We start from the raw sequence: 20,456 nt of genomic DNA on the forward strand, positions 1-20,456 counted from the left end.
ATCTAGAGTATTTGGTACAGCTGTAGCTGCAGTGGTAAACGCGTAGCCATTCAGCAAAACAAAGCTTAGGATCGTGGGTTCAAATCCCAAAATTTCCTCGACTTCCTTGAGCATAGGGTATATTTATGCTTGCCACACGATATACGAATGCAAAAATGGTCAACTGCCAAAACAAACTCTAAGTCAATATCTGTTGAAGTACTTATAAGCACACTATTCTTAGAAGCAGGAACTATCCCATACGGAAAGTATAGAAGTCTAGAAGAAGAATTCCTGAAAATATATTAGATGGATGTTTTAAAATAATCCTAAAAGTGATAACTGTGTGAATCAGAATCCTAGAAGAAATCCTGGAAGCAATGTTTAAATGAATTTCAAGAAGAATCCTCATGAAAATCTCTGAAATAATAGAAAATTGCATATAGGCATTCTTGGAATTATTCCTGGTGGAAAATCTTTGAAAAGTTTCAGGTTAAGTTTAAACAAGTATTTTAGGAAAAAAACCCTGAAGAGATTCATAGCGAAATCTCTGGTGGAAATTCTTAGATGAATTCATAGAAGAATGGTTTTTGTTAGTGTAGTCATTGTAGAAATCAGTTTTATTTGATAAATTTAGTGAGGAATCACAAACGTATCTTTTATTTCAACTCAGAAGCATGACACGAAAAACCCTTTGAGAATTTCAAGAAATTCGATAAATCTTAAAAGAATGTCTGGAGCAAACCTTAGATATATTGCTAAAGAAATTTTCAGAGTTAACATATGGATGACACACTGAAAAAATCCTGAAATGATCACTGGAAGCATTTGTTTGATAAATTGAGAGAAGAATCATTGAGTTCCGAACTTCATTCGGTGTAATTGAAAACGATTCTACTGAAATTTGTGAAGAAATTCAAGATGAATACTCATAGAATCTCTCATGGAGCCTTTTCTTTTTTAAGACACCGACACGTTAATGCTTCCAGTGGACGATTATGTCCTTTGAAGTAAGCACCACACTAAACAACGGTTGTTGGGTTATACAAGAATTTCATACAGCTCCTCCAGGTATTTTTTTGCTAAAATTACTCTATTTCCCTGGAACTTGTTCATGAATTTATCCAGAGCAATCCTAATAATGTGCCGTGTAGTCATTCCTTCGTAAAGGTATTCTTAATGTATTCTCTGATAAATTGCATAAACAACATTTGAAGTGAAAATTGTATGAATTGTTGAAAGAAGCTTTGAACTTGTTAGTTATACCTGGTTGAATATTTGAATTACTGCATAAAATGCAATATTTCTAATAAACTTTGTTTTAATTCCATCTGTAAACAAAAATAAATTAATAAGAGAATAAAAGTAAGTAGTAAAATTTTGAAAAACATTTTTTTTTCAGTCATGGAAAGGCACTTTCAGCTTCTAGACTTCTTTTAGTTACACCCATGTGTAATTGTAGCTTCCTCGACAAGCCTACTCAATCTCTGTAGATATATTCATAGCTCCTCAATTTAATATTGCACACGCATTCTATTCTTCAACATTGTGTCAAAGTGGTTAAAACCGTGTCGTCGTCCTCATCATCATCACCGGCTCCATCGTTCGACTCTAACGAGGAATGAATCTAATTTAGATGCAGATGATGTGATAAATTACTACAACCATTGTACGACGTAGCGTTCTAGGTCAAGAAGAAAACCGTTCCGTTTCTTCAATCACCGATTGAAATTAATACATTCGGGTCTAAATACTCGCTCCAGCAGCAAAACAGGAATTCCGTCTCCCGTTCCGACATACGAGGGCACGGTTGCGGAATACACAATAATGCACACTTGGTTGGTCCGTGTTTTCGGTACCGAGTTGGAAATATTTTGGAAACCTGCGGGTTGCCCACTCGAGCAACTTCAATAACGCCAATCTGGAAACGTTCTTCGTCATTAGCTTGATTCGAATGCAGTTCGCCTAGGCAGAGGGAAGCCGCGACAGAAATCGTAAACGTAAGCACTTTCAGTAATTGTGCGCAATAACTTCAACTTCTTAACGATCAACGCTCCGTCATCGTAATCATCGTCATCAACGAAACTTCAAAAACAGTTTTTCTGTTCAAAACTAAAAATTATTCGATAAAAAAGTGTTCACTGTGTTTCGGTTGGAGAAAAAAATACAGTGAACACATTTTCCCGTAAATTTTCTTGATTTTGAACGAAAAAACTGCTTTTCAAAATTCCAAAATCAATGACGGATCCTGCCCCCTTAAAGATCGCGCTTCTCGATCCCGGGTGTTCGTCGTTAGATTGTGTTTTTATGGCGGTTTCATGTAGAATAAAACTCTACTCTCCTCGGTTTACAGCCCGGTACTTATTTGTCGGTAATTGTACTTTTCCTTTTCAACTGTTCAAAAAGGTGACTTTGGTGGGGGACCTAAATAGCGTTATCCGAAACCGTCTGCTCCCATACCGTGGACGTAAATCTTAAGCTTCTTCTGAGTTGCTTATTTTCCTTGTTCAAATTTTGGTGCGGGAGGAAACGGCAAGGAGATTCCTCACATGGAACAAGACCACAAAGAATTCAAACACTGTCCGCATCGTCGAAGGGATATTGTGGATGTGCTCGATTCTTCTTCTCTGGATTCTGCCTTCATTGCCGTTGTTGAGGGCATGCCACCATCAACTGGCACTGATCGCGTATGCTTCTTATTACTGGTTGTTGTATCATTGCTGTTTGCTTCTCGGGAGTCTCCATGGAGAGACACGTAACGTAAGACGCAGGATGGGACCAAAGTGATCAACGCACGCAGAATACACTTCACGAGCTGAGCACAACCAAGTCATGTCTCAGAAGGAGTCGTTCCTGCTGCTATTGATGATATTATTACAGTTGCTGTTGTTGTTAGCTGATAGTTGATTGGTACGAAAAAAACCGGATCCACAAGTTGCTTGGAATTCTTTTGATACTTTGCTTCGCTCGTCGTATTCTGGGTGACTTCTTTGCTTATTTATGCCATCTCTCTGGCTGAACTTCACTCGATACGTACATTAAAATACTTCTTTTCATTAGCACATTCGATTTTCTTCCATTAACAGCTTTCTTCAAACCGAGCAAACAGATTCTATTTCTTCAACTAATTAAATTCTTCACACTTTTTTCCCTACAAAACCTCTTCTCAGGCCAGCATAGATGCGTTTCAAAGCAGCGACCACTTAATCCCGAAACAGTGATATGTATTGTGCTGTCTAAGAAAATCAATTCGATTCAACACATATAAAACATTCTTCAGCATAAAATTAACCGAATCTCGAAGAAAGCAATTACCAAAATAAACTCATACACAGTAAAGAATGATGATAATTGATAGTAATCGTACAACAGTGGAAACAGTAAATGAAACTAAAACAACATCCGCCACCACACTTCTAGGTGTTCGACCGACCGACCGACCAATCAACTGACCAATCCGGGCCAACGACGGTTACTCGATTCTTCTATGGCTAATCGCACTATCGCACATCGGACAAAACGGGTGAGAGCTCGGCGGGATAAACGACGCGATACGCCACTAGCGCATTCTCCAGCTCAACTGAGTCGCTCTTCGGGCCGAGGTGGCCAACATTTTTCACTACTCTCCTCAACGACGACGACGACGGCTCCTATACGATTCTCTCGCACACTGGTAGCAGTGGCAGTGGCATGGCAATCAAAACTGCAGCAGCAAGACTGCGATGTGGGATGGTTTGTGTGAGCGGGTCGGCTAGCCCTGTTTGTGAATAAGGGGCTTTCTGATACTTTTTGCAATATTGTAATTTAAGAATGGTTTGTTATTTGTTAAAAAACTATGGATGGTTCGTCACTTCAAGTGTCGGCATAAGCCTTTGTTCCTGTTTTATAAAACAAAATTGATCTACAGGTACATATTCTTTTATTTATTTGGCGCAATTACTAAAAAATAACCTTTGGATAGTTCGACATTAAAATTGTCGATGCACTGATAGATATTTTATTTTAGTTCGAGACTACATGAATCGCATCACTTACCAAGGTGAATCCTGATCATGTAGCTTTTGATTCCTCCCACTAACAAAACTCCTTCCTGTGAAAACCATGGAGATGCAGAGGTGATCTCGGTCTCTAGTAGCAATGGATGTCACACCAACATTCCTTCCCTTCCCCCGATGACCGTAAGGACGTGGCCAGCGCCGTTATTGACATTAATGAGCTTGGAGTCCTCGAAATTGTACATTGAAGATGGTATGCTAATCCCAAGCTACATCTGTTAGTTTCCTGCACAATTTTGATTATTCCAGTCAATCACGGAGTAGCAACTACGAATTGTACGGTCATCAATGCTTATGCTTATGCTTATTGTAGTTTAAGAATGGTTTGATTTGAATGATTATTTTCATCTATTAAAGTGAAACAAACTTCTAAGATTGCACTTAAACTTCAAAGGAACTAATCTCGCGAAAGAAGCATCCAACAACAATGTACTTTTAATTTTGGCTTTGTGCATTAGCAGAAAGCTTAAAATAAGAAGATTAGGAAAATTTGCCTACTATTTCTCCAGTTTAGTGCCTTTGAAAACGCGAGTAGGGTCACAAGTCGGCCATTGTGACGGCCATCTTCGGATTCCGGGATGTTCCACCTTAAATACTGAATTTCAAAAGTAAACTTTGATCGATTTTTTTACTCTTTAAAAACTTATTTTAAACCAAATACCAAATACTGTAATTTGATATATCTAAAATTTGTGATAATAAATGATAGATTTGCTTAGCACAGAAATTTTGCTAGGTTGATTCAACTATTTTGTTTTTGAGTTCAACTCGTCTAGTATGATAAAAAAATAATAGGCTCAAAGTGACCCATTCTACAGAAGGTTTTCACTACCAATGTGTGTCCACTATCTCTAGATAATATGTGAAAGTATAGGGTTTCGATTTACTTCGTCGTAAGCGCTATTATTCGTCGTATCAAACTTATAATTTTCCACTACGTCGGATATTCGAACTTACCTACAATATGATTCATTTTCCAAGTGTAATTTTATGAAAGCTTTAATGGTTCGTCCACTTGTACACCAATAATGAAACAAAATTACTGTATTTCGTTAAAAAATAAACTTCAGTTCAATTATCCACACCTTTGTACATCTTCACTGAAAGATTTCATTTTATTCTCACGTCATTAAACTTCTTTGATTCACGGAATATCAAGAAATTCCCTCGAAGAACACATATAATTGAGAACTCAAACAAAGTTTTTCGATCGAATTGAAGAAAAAAGCGTATACGCTTCAACCGTTTTTGGCGTAGACATGGCCGCATTTATGGGGAGGGCCGAGGGGGGCATGGCCCCTGGGCCCCCATAAACCTCGACAAACGTATTAATAGTTAAACTTTTACGAATAATTAGAATCAATGCAAAGGTTCATTTTTTATTTTGTTGTCTTCGCGAGTAACAAGAAGATTAAGAAATACTCAAAAACGATTTGGATAATCAAGTAAATTGCCTTCCTTTTGCTTAAATCCCAAACGATTTTCTAACGTGACTTTTCCAACTGTAACAAAAGCTTTCTCACCGAAGTTTAAAACTAGGTTCAAATGAAATCTATATATCTGCAGATCAAGTAATAGGACTTTATTTAAATATGTATTTTTGAAAATTACTCTGTCGATCACTCTGTAGGGCTGGTAGAGTGTAAGTGCCTTAAAAATAGGGACTTTAGAGGCCTCTAGCTTGAAAAAAAAAATCGAAAAAAAAGTCCAGAGAGGAAAAAAAGTGAAAATTGATCAAACAGGAAAAATAAAAACAATATTACCTTACGTTTTTTTGAGGCTTAGCTTAGCTTAGACTGACTACACATATCAATGGTTGCTATTCCGTGATTGACCGAAGTCAGTGAAAATGCACAACGAATCAACTAGAAGATCGGCTGGGATTGGCCATAATCTTCTTCAGTGTATATAATTCAGTGCCTCTATTTATATATGGTCAATAAAGGCGCCGGCCACGTCCTTGCAGTCAGGTGGGATTGGGGGAAGGAATGTTAGTGTGTAACCTTTGCAATTTGGAGACCGTGTTTGCCTCTGCATCTCCACAAAGGTTAGATGTTTGTTAATGGGGAGGATCGTTGGGTCACAGGATTCACTTTGATAAGCGATTAGACCATAATAAATAATAATTGGTGAGATATAAACATGCTTATATGTAAATATAATATTTTCATTTGATATGAACAATATCTATGAAGAAAAAAATTATGCCGACACTTGACGTGACGAACCTTTCAATGTTTGTTGAATAAAGTGAACCTTTCGCAAGTCTACATTCGTAGTGTCGAACCATTCAAAGTTTTTTTTTTAATTACAAAAATAAAAGTAGAAGGAAAAAGGTGTTTTGAAAAAAAATAAGACATAAATAATTTATGAATCAGAGTTTATGTCGACACTCACAGTGACGAACCTTTCATACACACTTAAATTATTTTACGGATTCCTGTAAAATCTCAACAGCTGAACAGTTCGGTGAAATAAATTAACGGAGTACGGTAAATTTTTACAGTATTCCGTTAAAAATCACCGGAATCCGTAAAATTTCGACGGAATTACGGTGTTTTATTTCACCGAACTGTTCAGCTGTTGAGATTACGGTGAAATTCACCGTAAGAGCTTAGTGTGTAGTTTGTTGAAAAATCATATTTACATATTATTTATATTTATTTATTATATTTATTTATATTTATTTATTTATATTTATTTATATTTATTATTTATTTTTAAAATCAAAATAGAGACTTCAGAGACTTTTAGCTATAAATAGAGATTTTTAGCGATTTGCAATAAAAATTACACCAATTTCAACATCTAGAATATTCAAAACGAATAGAATAAGCATCATTCGAATTAAGGGACCAATAAGATGGGAATCATTTTTTTTGTTGACAAATAAACCCCAATAACTTTGAATTTATCCTGCAAACTTCTTCTTCTTCTTCTTTCTGCCATTACGTCCCCACTGGGACAGAGCCTGCTTCTTAGCTTAGTGTTCTTATGAGCACTTCCACAGTTATTAACTGAGAGCTTACTGTGCCAATGACCATTTTGCATGCGTATATCGAAGATACTCTATGCCCTGGGAAGTCGAGAAAATTTCCAACCCAAAAAGATCCTCGACCGGTGGGATTCGAACCCACGACTCTCAGCTTGGTATTGCTGAATAGCTGCGCGTTCACCGCTACGGCTATCTGGGCCTGTAAACTTATCAAATCTAAAAAAATATATTGAACATTTAAGAAAACATTGATGAAATTAACAAGGGGTTTGAATCATTTTTGAACGTTTTAAAATAGTTTGACTTCTGATAATGAAAGCCTTACAGAGAATATAAAAAAAATATCTAATCTATCTAAAGCATCAATATGTTTTTCTGGGAAAAGAGCCCCCACAATGCAATGGCTCCCGGCCTCCCTCCCATCTGTTGATTGTGATTGTATTCGCTGCACTGTGAGCCGTCACGCATTTCTCGCATACTCTGAGATAACGCCCTAAAAGCCATTGGTAACCATGTGTGTAGCTCGTTGTTTCTGAGCAAGTGAAGGAATAAACATCCAAACCAACATCACTGGTAGCTAGATAATGATCCTTTCTTCACCATAGAGTTGTTGATTAACGTGTAAATCCATTCAAATTCTCAGAAACAATGAGCTACACACATGGTTACCAATGGCTTTTAGGGCGAGATCATAAGTTATGCGAGATTTGTTCTATAAAAAGTTAATGTGCTTATATGTTTGAGCTGTATTTTGATGATAAATTTTAAAGGAAATCCACTTATTTCATCATGCTATGAGAATAGAGAGGGTCGCCCAAAGATCTAAGTAATCTAGTTAAACATTTTATTGAGTTGAATCTGATTACGACCGATATGAAATTGGATACGACAAATTTAGGCAACGGTAAGTAATAATTTCTTTGCATTCTTTCCAATAAATGATAAAGACTTATCAAAACCCTAATACATAATGCGAATGTCGTTGGATGTAAAATAGTTTGGCATCGGTTCTCATTGTTCAAAGCTTAATACGATGGTTATAAGAACATCACATTACAAGTGAAACAAAGAACAATAGTGATTCTTCAGTGATTTGGTGCTGCATTATTAATGCTTCAAGCCTGATGCGTACATGCATTAAGGTGAAGATGAATCGAAGCCAAACATCTAGAGCACAAATCTGGAGAACCGATCATCCGTTTGTGATGAAAACTCAATCGATTAGTCACCACCAGCTAGTGACCAATCGATTAAGTTTTCAGCTCAAACAGGTGTTTGGTTCTCCAGATTTGTGCTCTTGAAAATTCGAGGTTTGGCTTCGTTTCATCTTCACCTTAAGGTGAAACAGTTTGGAATCCAACTTCCAAGATTGAATTAAAACTTCAAAAGCACTAATCCCACGAAGGCAGCATTCAACAACAGTTTACTTTTTATTTTTGGCATGATTGCCTAATATTTCTTCAGTTAAGTGCCTTTGAATAAATAAACGCAAATAGGTGCTCAATTCGGCCATTGTGACGTCCATCTATGGATTCCAAAATGTTTTACTTTAAATAAGCATTAAATTTAATACTTTACAGTTTTGTTTTACAGATAAACCACGTACACGTGCACGTGCTTAGTGTTTACATGTAGTGGTGAAATGGGGGTAAAACATAAATCTTCTCTCTACCATAATCGCATATTTAATGTTGGGAAAAGCGATGGTTTCAATGGACCTCTTTACTCCCAAAAATATTGATCTTCTGTGGCTGAAGGATCAAAGGAGCATTTACATAGCCATATGACAGTGATCAAAATGTGATAGACCAAAAACATTTAAAGTAAAAAATATGATAAAAGACCAAAAACATTGAAAATTGTACTCTTTATCATTTTATTTTACTTTTGCTTGTTATTTAAGTTAGGATAATTTATGGCTTCGACACCGTTCGACTATTATCGGCAATCAAAATTAAAACGAAAAATTCACAGTATTTTTCTATCAAAACCCACAAATAAAAACATTCAGATGATTCCTTGATTTGTCAGCTTCCAATTGTGTCAATTTCGCCAGAAAAAATATGGGAAAGGCTGCCGAAGAGAACGAGGCTGTCGACAGTAGTCACACTGACATAAAATGTTCAACGCGTTGTAAAAACGTTTCCGAAGTGTTTGAATAAGTCTGTCGGTGTGAATCGTAAGAGAATTTTGGAGCGCAACAAAATAAGAATGGTAAGAATGTGAGAAGACAAACACGTAATTTGGCTTTGGCATTGGCTTAGACAGCCGAGAATACGTAAAATTCTCTATCTATTTTCATTCATTCATCTACCTCGGTTATATTTTAGCATTATAATGGCGCCATTAGCCTATTTTGGCATTATATAGGCATTATATGAGTATATAAAGTTGTCAGACTTCAGAAGACTACCCTATATGCGTTATAATGCTGTTGTTAGGCCGCATAAGAACAGCATTATATGCGCATATGAGTAGCCATTTGAAGCCTGACAGCTTGATATACGCATATAATGCCAGAAAAGGCAAAGATATAACCGCGCTTCTCTGCACCATCAATGCAAATATTAGACCATGTGAGAAACGCCAGCTCTTTACGCCCGATTTTCGGAGAGAATTCTCCGTGCTTACTGATTACTTGATTACTTGATACTCAATACTATGGGTTGCGAGTTTGAATGTGGGCGTGGTCCAGTCAATAGCAACCACGAATTTATAATTATGGTGACTAGGGCTGAGATATTCATCAGTCTGTTAAACCTTTACATTTAGTCTGTTAAGCCTTTTCATTATTATTATTATTTATCTTTATTAGGGAGATTTTCAGCCCTTGGCTGGTTCATCTCCGTAGTCTTTACATTTACTAATCAAAGCGATTTTGTGCTATAAATCACTTATTTTCGATATCTATATATTGGATTAAAACTTGTTTAATTTGTTAGTTATTTTTATAAAGGCATAAATATGCTTCAACGGTATAAAAGGATCAAATTTTCAGAGTAAACGATTCATGCTTTTAAGTTTGTTTCAGTTATTTTCGAATGTTTTGTAAATATAAACTCAAAAAATATAAAGTATGGCCAATACAAATTGCGAAATTTCTATGAACGTGAATTTAGTATTAACAAGCGATATATTTACCCTTTTCGTAAGTTAATGTAATTTCTAATTTTTATAGTACATTCAAACATGGGTTAGTCATGTAGGACTATTGTTGTTTTATTCTTTATTAAACTAGTCAGTGTACTCATTATTTTGGGTTTTGTGCAACGTAAGAACTATATCACAATCACACGACGCGACGCGAGACAGGACACAACACTTATGGTTCTTACAAACGTTAAAAGGACATATAAATTACCTTTCTTTAACGACCGGTTTCGGGCTTGATGCTGCCCATCATCAGGACGATGTCCAACATGTGTTGGACATCGTCCTGATGATGGGCAGCATCAAGCCCGAAACCGGTCGTTAAAGAAAGGTAATTTATATGTCCTTTTAACGTTTGTAAGAACCATAAGTGTTGTGTCCTGTCTCGCGTCGCGTCGTGTGATTTAGTCAGTGTACATGGCATCTTCGATTTTCGCATCTTTTTATTCTTCTTTTTTTCTGGCTGTTCTCAGCAGAGTTCTTGTGAGCACTTCTACTGTTATTAACAGAGAGCATTCTTCGACCATGATATGCATTTGTATATCCTGTACTTGCCGTACAATGATTTTCTAGTCAAAAAATTTCCAACCTGAGAAGATCTCTAACGGGGGGATTCGAACCCATGACCCTCAGCTTGGTCTTGCTGAATACCTACGCGATTATCGCTACAGCTGTGTGAGCCCATTGTAGTTATAGGTTTAATGTGCCTTACTTATTTTTTAACGATTAATAAAACGTAAATACAGAGCTTATGGGGGCCCAGATAGCCGTAGCGGTAAACGCGTAGCTATTCAGCATGACCAAGCTGAGGGTCGTGGGTTCGAATCCCACAGGTCGAGGGGCCTTCCTTAGCCGAGTGGTTAGAGTCCGCGGCTACAAAGCAAAGCCATGCTGAAGGTGTCTGGGTTCGATTCCCGGTCGGTCCAGGATCTTTTCGTAATGGAAATTTCCTTGACTTCCCTGGGCATAAAGTATCATCGTACCTGCCACACGATATACGAATGCGAAAATGGCAACTTTGGCAAAGAAAGCTCTCAGTTAACAACTGTGGAATTTCTCATTGAACATTAAGCTGAGAAGCAGGCTTTGTCCCTGTGAGGACGTAATGCCAAGAGAAAGAAAGAAAGAAAGAAGGTCGAGGATCTTTTCGTAATGGAAATTTTCTCGACTTCCTAGGGCATAGAGTATCTTCGTACCTGCCACACGATATACACATGCAAAAAATGGTCATTGGCATAGTAAGCTCTCAGTGAATAACTGTGGAAGTGCTAATAAGAACACTAATCTGAGAAGCAGGCTCTGTCCCAGTGGGGACGTAACGCCAGAAAGAAGAAGACAGAGGCTTATACGAATTTTTGGAAGAAGAAATTTGTTCCTTTGGTTTAAGGCAACTTTGATTCACACCGGTTCATAGTTTTTCAACAATTTCTTGGGCATACCTTAATCACGATTCTTCAGACTACACAGTTTGAACTAAAATATGTTAATATCTCCAGCACTTTAGATATAAACTTGTTCTATCATTTGACAAGCGCGAAGACATGTAACAAATTTCACTAGATCGTTTACCTCATAAAAATTTTCATCACAAAGCTATTGAACTCGATGAGTACATGATAAATAACGAAGGTATGCTTCCAAATCCTCTCTCGTAAGGGAAAATGAACAGTTAAAAATCAAGTCCAGAACGACAAACAGATTTTCAATGGACTAAACAAATCAACGCAAGCATACAACTTATTATTCGTTTTCATTTTCAATATTATAACTACCGAAGAACATTTTTTATGAGCCATACTGTAGATAACAGAACTGTTTTTCATCCAACCTGTCTTAATTTTATGTGGAAAAAAAAAATGGAATGATCGTTCAACCTGGATTGTAACGTAAGGTTACATATAATGTCCAATGCAAATTGACAAAAATATGAACATAATTTTTGATTGGAAAAGTATATCAGTCGCTTATCAGTATTACTAACTTTTTACAGTTACCTTTTCTTATGCGTACAGTGTGTAATCCGTTGAAATCCTTACCTGTAAAAGAAATAGAAAATACATTATTAATTGAGAGATTCTTATTGAATCAATAATTAAAAATACAATGAAATATTTGATATTGGCTTTTCTCGGTGACAACAGACAAAAACAGCATATTTTGCGTTACGCGTTTCGGTTTACTTCACTTCAGCCCTCATCAGACGCCTAAAATTACATTTATCAAACAGTTAAATTTTTTTAACAATAAAACGAACATTTCAATTTTTACATAAACACTTACAACATACTGAACGCATCCTTAAAGCTTGGTCTGTCACAACTATACTACTGATTTTCCCAAAACCCCAATTAACGAGCGCACCTTGCTCATCACCCAGTTTCATTTTTCGCCAATGTTTCCTCTCTCAGTCGCCGGGTGTGTGGTTCTCCACGCAGTCTCGCCAATAGACCACGAGTGAAGTAAACCGAATCGCGTAACGCAAAATATGCTGTTTTTGTCTGTTGTCAACGAGAAAAGCCAATATATAATATCAAATAGAAGTTCACGGTGATCAATTCAACCAAAACAATGAAATATTTTTAATCGTGTTGTTGTTTGAAATCACAATCCGGAGTCCTTCTTCTTCTTCTTCTTTCTGGCGTTACGTCCCAACTGGGACAAAGTTTCTCAGCTTAGTGTTCTTATGAGCACTTCCACAGTTATTAACTGAGAGCTTTCTATGCCAATTGACCATTTTTGCATGTGTATATCGTGTGGCAGGTACGAAGATACTCTATGCCCTGGGATGTCGAGAAAATTTCCAATCCGAAAAGATCCTCGACCGGTGGGATTCGAACCCATGACCCTCAGCTTGGTCTTGCTGAATAGCTGTGCGTTTACCGCTACGGCTATCTGGGCCCCATAATCCGGAGTCCTGGGAAACATAAAATTACTTCCCAGGAATGGGAAATTCCTCTCTCCGGAATTGTAAATCTTAATCACGGTTCATACAAGACCAGGTTTCTGAAAAAAAAGATCGTGGTTTATGGACGACCCATAAATACGTTATGCATTAGAATGAATAAAACTTGAATTGGAAAAAGCTTTTTTTAATTAAATTTTTATCGGCTCAATTTTTAACCTTCAAAATCTTGTATTATACTTTCCCTGTCATTAAAAAACAACCTCACGAAAAACACAACTTTAGATTTAAAGAAGAATCTTTCATGAAAATTGAGTAATTACATATAATGCAAATTAGACCTTCCTTAGCCGAATGTTTAAAGTTCGCGGCTACAAAGCAAAGCGATGCTGAAGGTGTCTGGATTCGGTTCCCGGTCGGTCTAGGATCTTTTCGTAATGGAAAAATCCTTGACTTCCTGGGCATAAAGTATCATCGTACCAGCCACACGATATATAAAAAATAGAATGCAAATATGACAACTTTGGAAAATACAGCTCTTAGTTAATAAGTGCTCATTGAACACTAAGCTGATAAGCAGACTTCATCCCAGTGAGAACATTATGCTAAGAAGAAGAACATAATGCAAATAATCAACAATACTGTCATATCAAATAAAACAAAAAAGGGTTTGATACACCATGTTTAACAACAAATCTCTGGTCATCTTACATTTTTCTCCTTGGCTTAACATCTACAATCTGTAATCGAACCAACTTTAAGTAGGCTACTTATCAGCTTTACTTTAAGTAGGCTACTTATCAGCTAAATGTTTTGCAATCACTTCCAAAGTTTAAGCTAAACATAATACAGCAATACATGTTTCAGCTCAATTATTCTACCCTAGATTTCATGACTGTAAGCATCGACGACTCATAAGATTTTCTGATGAGAAAATAAACAGTTCTTTAAGGTAAAACACCTCGGAATTCAAAGATGGCCGACCTGTGCCCCTACTAACGATTCGAAAGGCACTACACTGGAGAAATAGTTGGCAAATGTTCCTATTCTTCTTATTTTTAGCTTTCTGCAAGTGCATAAAGCTAGAATAAAAATTTCACTGTTGTTGGATGCTTCGTCCGCGAGATTAGTGCCTTTGAAGTTTTTTTATCATATAAGTTGGATTCCAAACTGTTTCACCTTAAAAATAGGAATCATTTTCAACTACGGGCCTATTCACAAATGTCATAACGCTCAATGGGGTGGGTGGGGCTCAGATTGTTACGCCTCATACAGAAATTTTACAGTAATCATACAAAAAGCGTTACGAGAGGGTGGGTGGATGTCAAAAATATCCATTTTCAGCGGTGTGACATATGAAGCTAATAATTACTAGAAGGGTATGCCTCAAAAAAACGGCATAAATAATAAAGGAAATTTAATCCCAAACAACCAAAAATTCGGCTATTGAGAGTTTGGCTTAAAATTTATGAATTTGTAGCGCACTATGGACGATCAGGTGGCCAATAATCGAAACAATTACTTGTTCTGATAGGTTTTTCTTGAACATCATTCCATAGTAAACACTTCTAGTAAGATATAACTGGAATATCAGGGCAGGATCTTTTATATTTTAAATTATACAGTATGTCAAAGTTAGAGTATTTAAGAAAAATGAAGAGTTCAGTGCAAACACAAGGTACACAATTAATACAATATACTGCATAATTGTAATATTTTATACAGATCTTTATACACTGTTCGAAAGCTTATTAAAAAAGCTATCTTAAAAAAATAAAATGAAATAAAAATTCGTACTCCAGGTCAGAAAAATGCGGTGAGTTCACTGAAAATAAATATATTTGATTTTATATCAAAATTTTACACATCCCATACTTTTCCCAAGTTGTCCCAGGTTAAAATTTATTTCTAAGTGTACTTTGAAATGTAAACTAAAGGATCGTGAAGAATTTAGCTGCACAAATTTGCAATTTTTTAATTTAGGGCTTTTTGAATTTTTCCAATATGTTCAACCATTTTCTTTTAAAAACAGCTAAAAAATAAATCAGAGAATAACTAAATTATTCATATAGTCATTTTTATGTTAGTTCTAACATTTATGATGGTTTGTACAACGTTGATTGCATAAATGGCTTATATTCATCATTAATAACACAACTTATTATTTCGCTATAGACCCTATTCAAAAGTTAGTCTCGAAAACTTGGTTTTAAAAACAAAACAGCTTTTTTTATAAAAAAAAAAAACTCATAAATACGACATGAGATGGAAAAAAAATATTTTTGGCCGCCAGTCTGTATGGAAACCGCCCATAGTATAGCGATGTGTAATCATGAGAACACCGTACAACTAAAAAAGTAGTCAATCTTTTATATAAAATTTCTATTTTATAATAATATATGGAATTCATATGTTGATTCCAAACATAAACTGTTCATTACACAAGTAAATATCCCCATTGGCACACCCCTCACTGCAATGGCATGCGAGTAGAAGAACCATGCTATCCAAACACACAAAACCCAGAGCCAAGCAAAATAAACTCTCCGGCACGCAGGCATTCCCTATGACTATGACAACACATACCCAAAACAAAACATAAAATACGAAACGAAAGCTACATGTAGTCAGAGTCTGTATTCGGTGGCATACCACCTATCGAACACCACCACCGGTTCGTTTGAATGCCCTCCAGCGCTGTTGGCCGATGACATGGATGGAAAGCAACAGCTGTATGCCAACCGGGCAACATTACTACCTACATATACATGCCTGAAGTCATGCGAGAGAATACAACATAACTACATCAGCGGCAACACCATCGAACTGCTCGAACATCATCCGGTTCGAAGTGCCACAAGTGAGCGAACATAAACTCTGAGCAACAACAGTAGAGTCCGCCGTCGTGTTTGAGGATCGTTGATCTTCTTCGCTACATTGCGGTTTGTGCAGTTCTTTCCGCTCGCTCTCAGCAGTTAGTGCCTGGCTCCCATGTTGCTGTGAGGAACATGAATAATTACATGATCATACAGCCGCACCTATACTCGATCCCTGCCGCCACCACCGTACTTACTAAAAAAATGGCCAAAAGTTCCAAAACTGATTTTGAGATTTTATTTAAAGATATACTGCATTTATATTTTCATAAAATTATACTCAAATTTAAATTTAAAAAAATTCTGACTGAGCATCCCCAGCATCGATGATGTTTTTCAGATAATTCCCATATAAGCTTTTTTCAACAGACTTTTGATCGATTTTACAAAAATGTTGGAATTGCTAGAGAACTAAAAATTTGTCCCGCTGTACAATATTGTTCCCAAGATTTAGTCCGTCGTTTGAACAGGTTGGGTAGGCCTGAATTTGGGCGATAAAACTAGTTTTGACCAAACTTATTATTTTCCCTACCATTGTGCACCGGCCAACCATTGACTCACCATCAATGGCACGCGGTTATTGGCTAGCATACGCAAAACATATCAACTGTGGGTCCGAATCAACCGTCCGGTGCTATTCATAGGGCATATTTTCGCTGGAGGGTGGGCGAGGGAAGCAGAGGAAGTGCAGGAAATCATTAAATCGTTTAGGGTTCAAATTTATACATTGGATATTCAAGACTGTTTGGTGGCGCATTTGATAGATTGTTTCAAAAAAATTAACATAATTAATAGTTTCTTATGAATAGTTTAATTATCTGCCTTTTCATACAGGGGGATTGATTTTCGTTGAAAAGTATACCTAACGAAATGTCGAGAAAATGAGTACTTTTGAAGGGTTCAAATTTTCGAATTTATAAAATTAATGACCAACGAAGTGCATCGAAATGTGGCACAAATGCGGTGTTTGTAAATGGACATAGAAAGGACAAAAAAAACTTGCCAATATATTGAAATAACGAAAGTGAGACTGAAAGCTGGAAATCCCTGCCAACATAAGCTGAATCACAGTCGATCTCTGTAGGTACATCGATAATGAAAGTGAAAATAATATCACAAAATCCGTTAACAATAATTTGCAATTTCCGCAAATTAAGTCCATATCCAGCAGCAAACCAGATTGAATCCAATTTGCAGACTCATTTTCGAATCCGATTGCTGCAAATTCAATTATTTAATCAATTCATTATTATTGGACCACCACCTGGATAACGTACGGCACGCGGTATCCGTTGCATTAATTACGAGGTTCTGAAATGGTTCTGTCATGTTTGCCTACCGATAGCCTGCGGCACATTTTGGCACCCCATTTTGCATATTTATGAGTACCACCGCCCTGGTAGTGATTACTTTCCTTTTTTTCTGTGCAGGGAATAAGGAACCCTTTCACGCCACTTCGCGTATAATCCTTCCGGAAGGGAAACTCTCATCATTTGAGCCCGATCGAAACAATTGGCTGACAGCCGAACAACAGCTGACGCTTAATATGCATCCAGAAGAAAAGTGCATAGAGAAATCCGTCCATTCTGAGAGGGGACTGGGATTCATAGCGATTTGGAAGGATTATGACCGTGAGATTGATTCGTTTCTTTCACTGGTTCGATAACTTGAAGATGGGTTTGCTATAACCGTTAGGTTTATTAGCCTCTAGTCTTTTTATGACGTTTTTAATACCTTTTCATGAGTCTTCTTCAAGTCTACTGATCAAGGTGTCTATCCATGGATGACGAATTTGATAACCTTTTCGTTAGAGGATTTACGTAAATTGCATAACGAGTTGTTATGTAGGATTGCACATACCTATATATATAAAAAAAACATAAAATTACAAAATACAAAACAAAACTTTTTTTCACAAACATAACTTTATAAAATAAAGCAATTATTGTGACGATAGAAAACTTCAACTATTATTGTTTTAAAATTATTGATAATTTTATTCGAGGGCTTAATCGTAAGGCGTCTGGAGATATCTTGCATTTTTGCAAATATGATGAAAAAACATCCAAACGTTTTTGCAATTATTGTAGTAAATTAAAAAAAAAGTTTGGATGTGTTTTTATCATACTTGAAAAAATACTATATTTCTACAAATGCTTTAAGAATGAGCCCTCGAATAAAATTATCAATAATTTTAAAACAATAATACAGTTAAACCTCCATGAGTCGATGTTCCATTACTCAATATCGACTTATGGAACCATACTAAAAACTTGAAATCATGATTACTATGATGGTTCCTTGAAACAGCTATCCACGGAATATCTTTTCCATGACTCGATGAGTCGATGGTCCCTTCAATATCCTCTCATGGAGGTTTGACTGTAGTTGAAGTCACGCTGGCTTCGTCTTCAGGCAGAGAGGCCTGTGAATTTCGCAAACAAAGATTTTAGAAATGTCGTTCTTCAAGCTTTATTTGAAAGATATGGAACCCTAGAACGGAACTCTGGACATTGTTTTTGTGATTATGGCCATTCTGGGCACAAGCACCTGAAACCTATTTCTGAAGGAACTGGCACATATCATTTTAAACAGTTCATACGCATGTATGGTTCGACGGTTCAAATTTCATGGGTTTTCATTTCGATTTACAAGAGCAGCCATTCCATGAAAATTTGCTATTTTGTTCCTTGTTCGAAATAAGGACACACGTGCTTTTGGGTTTTTTTTGATTAGGGTGACTATTTCCGAAATAGGGTGACCAGAACAATCGCGACTCTACAAAATTTTTATTTCTTTTTAAATTATAACTTTTGAACCGCTTGACCAATTTTCAATTTTATTGGACAAAATGAAATCCAAAGATTTTGACTTTTCTAGAACAATATAAAATTTCACAAATATTGTTTTTTTTAACATGAAAATTAAAACCAAAAATTTCCGTTTTTTCGTGTTTTAAAGGCATCGGGACCAAAGGGACTATTGCTGTTCTAATTTTTTCTTGAAGGTTCAGAAAATTTTACGTTTACTGTCAAATTTTCAGCGATGTGTGTTTTTTTAGTTTTTGACATATTTTTTTGAAAATAAAAAATCCGTCAATTTTTTTGGGCACACACTGTAGGTCTCTGCGCGTAAGATTTTGTATTTTAAAAATATTCCACTATTTCAATCAAATCCACTATCCTGTGGATACGAGTAGCTGACACTGAAGAAGACTGAAAGTGGTAGTCGAAATACGCGTGTTTGTCAAATATAAGTATTTAGGAGCGTACTCCATCTACTTTTTAGTTGCTCTATTGAGATTCTGCTCAGAGGATTCGAATACATTTAAAAGAGATAAATTATCATATTCGTTACGGCCAAATTAGAGAAAAAAATATAATACAATCAACTCTTTCTTACTCAATATGCCGTATATCGATATCGAGTAAGAGAACCATAGTAAAAGTTGCTTTTCATGGCTAACTAGATGGTCCCTTGGATCGCAGTTGCACTGGTTTTGTGTTCTGTAACTCGATGCCTCCCTAACTCGATGGTTCCTTCAATATCGAGTTATGGAGAGTTGACTGTATAAGGAATCGACATCATTTTTTATGTATAAGATTCATCCAGGAAGAACTTTTGTTCGCCATCATACATTTTAGACCGGTTCTGATAGCGCTCCAGAAATACCTCAGCATTGAATGCATGGATTCAACAAGGGATTCCTCCAGGAACTCCAGCAAGAAAATATCTACATAAATTCCTTTAGAGGTTTCACAAGGAGTTCCTGCAGGAATGTCTCCAGTGATTCAAAGATTCCTCCAGTTAAATCTTTACTGGGATTCTTCCAGGAATTTCTCCAAGGGTTCCTCCAGGATCTGTCCCAGCAATTCTTCCAGAGAGGATTTTTACAGAGATATTTTTAAGACTATCTATAGTAATTCCTCCAGGAGTTACACTAAGACAATCTCTTCAATGTACATTGGACCACGGAACGAAATTAAGTGGAATAAATTAATAACTTGAAAAATATAAGAGATAGGGTTTTGGTGTCTTCTGATCATTTGTTTGTCTGGTCAAGGGGCGTTATACGCAAAAGTGCTCTAAGCGCCAAATTTCATAGCTTTCAAAATTCGCTCTCAAACTTTTTTATTTCAAAAAATAGCACAACAAAATCTACAATATTAAAGATTATAGAAAATATGAAAACTTTGTAGAACATCATTTTCTTCTATATCTGATATTTTTAGAGATATAGGTCACTTTCCCAAGTAACACCGAAAACATAAATCCAAATTTAAAAATACACAGTTTGTCCTACAATGATTGCTAGAAAGTGTCATGTCTCACGTAAGTCGCTATATTGTTTTGTTAAACCTTTCAATATTGAACTTGAATGGAGATGTTCTACTAAGGCATATAATTTGTTTTGCAATACAAATCTACCATTTTGTTGAAAATGTTCTAATTATGTTTACTATGTTTCAACCATATTATGTTTTATATATGTCTACTTA

General features: G+C 36.2%; 1 protein-coding gene across 9 annotated transcripts in view; it reads right to left on the reverse strand.

The window, feature by feature from the left end:
* The window catches only part of LOC5579847 (probable Ras GTPase-activating protein), a 538,326-nt gene that overhangs the window by 79,546 nt on the left and 438,324 nt on the right, over nucleotides 1-20,456 (reverse strand). The window contains exon 1 of one of the 9 annotated variants that reach the window (XM_021854119.1): nucleotides 3,295-3,566. The exons of 7 other annotated variants lie outside the window; for them this stretch is intronic. The gene's annotated coding sequence lies outside the window, so the exon portion shown is untranslated. Of the gene's footprint in view, nucleotides 1-3,016; nucleotides 3,567-20,456 lie in introns of those variants that run through there. One more of the 9 variants, XM_021854118.1, reaches the window with a different exon arrangement.

This window comes from Aedes aegypti, chromosome 3 (assembly GCF_002204515.2).
Source record: "Aedes aegypti strain LVP_AGWG chromosome 3, AaegL5.0 Primary Assembly, whole genome shotgun sequence".
Taxonomy (NCBI): Eukaryota; Metazoa; Arthropoda; class Insecta; order Diptera; family Culicidae; genus Aedes; species Aedes aegypti.